The sequence below is a fragment of the Panthera onca genome, chromosome C2, assembly GCF_046562875.1.
Source record: "Panthera onca isolate mPanOnc1 chromosome C2, mPanOnc1 haplotype 2, whole genome shotgun sequence".
In the NCBI taxonomy this organism is placed as follows: Eukaryota; Metazoa; Chordata; class Mammalia; order Carnivora; family Felidae; genus Panthera; species Panthera onca.
In genome coordinates, this window is record NC_138347.1 from 76,996,745 (window position 1) to 77,003,532 (window position 6,788).

Here is a 6,788-nt window from a genome sequence, read left to right on the forward strand (position 1 = left end):
AAAAGATGGGGAGGAAGGGAGAGCAATGGGGTTCTTGAATGAATAACTGGGTAAACGCCATGCTGCTTAGATCGTGAACATTAGAAGAGACATGAAACATTGGAGTGAAAATGAGGGGTTTGCTTTTGGACATGGTTGAGAACCTTGTAAAAAATCCAGGTATGGTACTCAAAAGAGAGGTAAGGAGAGAGGTATACATTTTGGAGTCACGGGCATGTAGGTAGTGATTAAAGTTATGCATTTCATAGAAGAGATTGAAGCATGATAAGGAAAGAGAATCTAGAACAAAACCCTGACAAAGTTCATCTTTCAAAAGTCACAGGAGGAGGAAATGTTAAAAGAAACTGAAAAGGAATGACTAGCAAAGTAGGAGAAAACCAGGGAGTTTTTCAATGAGAAGGCTGTGGTCAACCAAGAAGATTCTGAAAAAGATACACAGGGAGAGGACATCCAGAAACGGCTCTTGGGTTTGGCAGCAATGATGTTCTTGGAAAGGGCGATTTCGTGGAGCTGGGAACAGGAGGGTAGAAGCAAGATTGAAACAGACTGAAGTAAATATGTGGGAAAGAACCAGAGGAAGGAAATTATTTCCAGAAGTTTGGCCTTGATGGATTACTAGGGAAGTAGTTGGAAGTTGTGAATAGTCTAGTAAAGTTTATTTGTTGTTAAGATAAGAGAGAGAAAGGTTTATTTAAATGATAGTGGCCAATGGACCACTTTACAACTGATAAACCATCTTTACAACTACCATCTCCATGGTAGCTGAAGGAAGAAGGTGAGGTTAGAGACATTTGTCATAGCCCAGGACCCCTGATGGCCAAGGAGTCTACCTTTTAAACTGAGGCCCAAACCCTTTTCTTGACAGTTGCTTCCTCTGGTCTCAATTCTAAGAGTCTGGTTTCCTACTGCTTTCATTTATAGGCTTAGAGAATCTTTTTTCTTACACTGGATTTTTTAATCCAGTTTTTTCTCTTTCTATTTCCGTAGACTGTGTTTTGTATGATTTCTTGCCCAGTGATTTACCTCACTTACATTTTTGAATGATGTTTTGTTTTGCATCATGTGCTACAAGGAAAGAACCATATATTTGACCCTTGATTTTAAGTCCTCAGTCTGACCAGAATCTAGTCCCCTATTTACTTCTACTCAGACACCTTCCATGCTTTTCAACAGTTACCAAAAGTGCTACTTAAAAACATTAAGCTCCCATATTACAGTGTATCTATTCTGGAAATTTCTGCTGCCTTGCCTGTCTATTGGTTTAAAGCCCTTTCTGGATGTTACTTCTTGCTGGTGTTCAATGTTAGGTGTGTATGTTTTATTACTATTACTTTCCCCTGGATTCTGCCAGAGATGTCTCTATATCTCATAGTTCTTCTTAATAAAGAAGCGACAAAATCTCAATGTTTTATTTCTATATTAAAAGATAAATAATCACATTTAACAGCTTGGGGATATTACTGCAAACCTATGGAAATAAAATGGTGTATATGGGGCGCCTGAGGGGTTCAGTCAGTTAGGCGTCTGACTTTGGCTCACGTCATGATCTCATGGCTCATGGGTTTGAGCCCCACGTTGGGCTCTGTGCTGGCAGCTCGGAGCCTGGAACCTGCTTTAGATTCTGTGTCTCCCTCTCTCTCTGCCCCTCTCCTGCTTGTACTCTATCTCTCTCAAAAATAAATAATAAACATTAAAAAAAATTTAAAAGGTGTATAAAGGAATACTATGAACAATTATATGCCAAAAATTAGATTATCTACATGAAATGGACAAATTCCTAGGAAGACACAAACTACCAAAATAAAATCAAGTAGAATAGACCTATACAAATAAGATTGAATTAGTACTTCAATAACTTCCCACAAATAAAAGGCAAAAACCAAATGATTTCACTGTTAAATTCTACAAAACATTTAAAGGAGAATAAATACCAATCCTTACAAACTCTTCAAAAAATAAAAGAGGAGAGAATCAGTTGATTCTATGATGCCAGTATTATCCTGATACCAAAGCTAGACAATGAAATAACAAGAAAATTACAGAACAATATCCCTTATAAATACAGATGCAAAAGCTTTCAATAAAATACTAGCAAACTGAATCTAGTAACATTTACTAAGGATCATACACAAAATAGGATTTATCCCAGAAATACAAGGTTTATTTAACTTATAAGTCAATCAGTGCAATACATCATGCATAAAGGACAAAATCACATGATCATCTCAATAAATGAGGAAAAAAAATTGACAAAATCCAATACCCTTTTATAATAAAAATATTCAACAAGCTACGAATTGAAGGAATTTCCTTAATCTTGTAAAGGGCATCTGCAAAAAAACATCTAGAAATAATATTGTACTTAAGGTAAAAGTTTGAAATCCATCCTCCCTCAGATCAGGAACAAGGTAAGTAGGTCTACTCTCACCATTTCTACTAAACATTGCTCTGGAGGCTATAGCCAGAACGATTGACACAAAAAAGAAATAAAAGCAACCTAGAGTGGACAGGAGAGAATAAAACTATATTTAAGGATGACATGATCTTCTATATATAAGGAATCTTAAAAAAAACAAAAACAAAAACAAACAAAAGGTGAAAGCTAATAAATGAAGTCAGGAAGGTTTCAAAAAACAAGATCAATGTACAAAAATCAATTGTATTTTCATACCCTGGCAATGAACAATGTGAAAGTTAAATTAAGAAAATAATTCCATTTATTATAGCATCAAGAAGAGAAAACATTTAGGAGTAAATTGAACAAAATTAGTGTAAGACGTGTTCCCTGAAAACTACAAGACAGCTTTGAAAGACATGAAAGACCTCAACAGTCAGAGAGACCATATGGAAGACTTAATATTTTAAAAATGGTGAAATTTCTCAAATTGATCCACCAATTCAATGTAATTCTTATCAAAATCCCAATTGCCCTTTTTATAGAAATTGGCAAGCTAATTCTAAAATTTATGTGAAAATGAAAGAGATCCAGAAAAAGGACACAGTTGGAAATCTCACACTTCTTCATTTCGAAACTTACTACAAAGCTACATTAAACAAACTAATATGTGGGGGGCACCTGGCTGACTCAGTTGGTTAAAGCATACAACTCTTGATCTCAGGGTTGTAAGTTTGAGCCCCACGTTGGGTGTAGAGATTATTTAAAAATAAAATCTTACCAAAAAAAAAGATAGTATCGTGGTGATTTAAGGTTAGAAAAACCGATCAACAGAATAAAATTGAGAGACGATAAATAAAACCACATATCAACAAATGGTGCTGGGACAACTAGGTATCTATATATATAAAAGAATAAAGTTGAACCCCTACCTCATACCATATACAAAATTTAAAGCAAAATGGGGTCAAAGGCCTACATTTTAGAGCTAAAACCATAAAACTCTAAAAGAAAACATGGGCATGAGTCTTCATGACTTTGGATTAGGCCACATTTTCTTAAATATACTAAAAATACACACACACACACACACACACACACACACACACACAGAAAAAATAAACAAACTGGGCTTTATCCAAATAAAAACTGTGCTTCAAAGGACATTATCAAGAAAGTGAAAAAACAATCCACAGAAAGAGGAAATATATTTGCAAATTATATATTGGATAAGGGACTGACATCCACAACATAAAGAACTCTTAATATATAATCCTAAATAATTTATTATAATAAGAATAATAAATTAATAATGGTAATAAGTTAATAATATTGTAATAAAAAGACAACCCAATTTTAAAAGTTGCCAAGGTATTTGAATAAACATTTCTACTTTATTCTGAAAAAATAAAGACTTTCTGAACTCTTTTAAATGAAAAAAAAAAAAATCCATGCACACTCTTGCCAGAATGCCAGAGCTTCTACTTTTGCCTTCTCCTTTTTGTCTGCTGCTTTTTTTCCACTCATTTAACTTCGTGTTAAAAATTCTACTAAGAGGGGCTCCTGGGTGGCATAGTTGGTTAAGCATATGACTTTGGCTCAGGTCATGATCTACAGTTCATGGGTTCCAGATCTGTGTCAGTCTCTGTGCTGACAGCTCGGAGCCTGGAGCCTTCTTCAGATTCTGTGTCTCCCTCACTCTCTGCCCCTCCCTTGCTTGAGCTCTGTCTCTCTCTGTTTTTCAAAAATAAATAAAAGTTAAAAAAAAAAGAAAACATTAAAAAAATTCTACTAAGAAATCACAGGGTCAGAGGGAAGTCCAAATAAAATTGCTTAAATTTTTTACTTACTGGAAAAAAAGCCCAATTGTTTAATAGAGTCAGAAAGTAATTATTCAAATGTGTTTGAGTCACCATATGGACCTTGATTATCTGTGCTTTTCCTGTCACTCATTATGAGAAATAGTTAAGATGTAAATGATTCTTAGAGTTATCTATAAATTATAATATAATTCGACAATGTCTTCATTGACAGAATTGAAATGTTATTTAGAAGCTATAACTGAAATACAGACTAATTGATCAAAATAAAATTGCTCTTGAAAATTTGAAGCAAAATGTTGTAAGTGTCCCTTAAAATTGGGATCTCTCTTATTGGAACAACCGATCATTTTACATTTCTGTTTTCCTAATTGAGGACAAGAGACAATGTGGGTTAAGAGTGGGGCTCTGCAGTGGATTTAGGTTTCCTTTTGGCTCCATAACTTTTCCTTTGTTGTAAAAGGTGAAAAATCAAAACAACTTTATAATTTTTGAGGGACTGATGTAGGAATTAAATAAGATACTATATGTGAAACGTTTAGAATAGGGCCTGTCATGGGGTGATTACTCAGTAAGTGGCAACAATAACCTTGTTATGTATTATTATTGTGTATATACTAACAGCTCCAGAAACAAATAATCTAACTTCATTTATTTGTTTAATACAATCACTAGTGAAAATTTGTTTTTATTTGAACAATTAATTAGATTATACACTATATATATATATATATATATACATATATATATATATATACACACACACACACATATATATATATATAATCACAAAAAGAATTTAGTAAAATATTTTGGTCTTTGTGAGCTTTTTCCCCAAAGTAGATGGAAGGGTCATGGATAAGTCACTTATTTTTCATCACTTTGCCAACATCAGCTAAAATATGACAGAAGATTCAGGAGATTGCCTCGGATTTCCCGAAACAAATGTTTGTAGACCAAAAGTAATACATAACATTTTGTTTAGAAATGAGTCATCAGTACCCAACCTTATCAGAGAAGGCAGTTAATTTGCCTCTTTTAAGTAGGCAAACCCCATAGGAATTGGGGTTCCTTGACCTGCTGTTTAACATCAAAATTTTTAAAAATCCAAAAATTTTATTTACATTTAAAAACATTTTTTTAAATTAAGGAACCATGAACTGAACATGTCTTTAATATTGACTCATATTTAACTTGCCATTTCATTTGTTATTTATTGTCGGGTCTTCATTTTGGATTATGAAATTTATTATCAATATATTATATAGGAATGATCAGGTTTATTATCAGTATATTGTATATTTTTTTACTCTTTTCTTTTTTTAAAAAAATATTTATTTATTTATTTATTTTTGGAGAGAGAGAGAGAGAGAGAGAGAGAGAGGCAGGGAGAGAAGGAAACAGAGAATCCCAAGCAGGCTCCACACTGTCAGCACAGAGCTTGATGGGCTTGAACCCACGAACCATGAGATCATGACTTGAACTGAAACCAAGAGTCGGATGCTTAACTGACTGAGCCTTGCAGGTGCCTCTTTATTCTTTTCTGTAATAATTTCTTGCAATTATACTATTTTTCATCATAGTTGTATATTTTTTTGTCCATTAAGTAATACTGATTTTACGTTTTCTATACTGATGTACTTTTTTTTTTAAATTAGAGCTTAAAAAGCTAATCCAAATAACCTAGTAAATAAATAATGGTAAATGGCATCAAGGTATATTTGAATGACAGGTTTTGAAACACTATGGTATGAAAAACTTTAAGGATCAAGTTTCAAAGACATTGTTCTTGAATTTTTAGGCTAAAGAGAGAATAGAAACTTAAGGAGCTACAAGTATTGTATTCTGTCACTTAGCTTTATACCTAGATATAAAGTTTAAGAGCATTATCCAATTTTGCCTTTAAATTTCCATATATTTCAGTTGCTGTTTACTCACAAATGAAATATGTTTTCACTTATTTTTCCTTTGAATCACTCCAATATTTGCAAATCAGGACAGAAACATCTATGACCATAACTGCTCTCAAAGTAGTCACAATTTAATAGTGGAGGCAGACACAAAAGACGTAACTGTAATGAAATGAAGAATGGATTTGGAGTGATGATAGATATCTAAAAAGTCTTATGAAAGTCCAAAGGAGGTAAAAACAAAACAAAACAAAACAAACAAAACAAACAAAAAACCAAAATCTATGTCTGAAAGCAAAAGAGAGAGACAGACCCAAAAGACTGAATAGAGCTGGTGGCATTTGATCGGATACTTAAGGAATGAACAGGTAAAATGGCAGTGGAATGAAGGAGTCCAGGTAGATAGAAATTTATCAGCAAACTCTGAAGTGAGGAAGTGCGAAGTGTGTTCAGGGATTGAAAACTTACTGTGACTGGTGCCCAGACATTTGGTGGAAATGAGCCTGTGAAAGAAAAACAAGGCTGAATATCAAACTAAGTAGTTGAGACTTTATTTAGGGAATTTATTAAGGCAATGGGTTAGTGAAAAGATGGGCCATTGCCTTCTTTCACATCATCTCATGCTGCCATTTGTGCATAGGGAACGGAGTCAGTTTTAGAGCT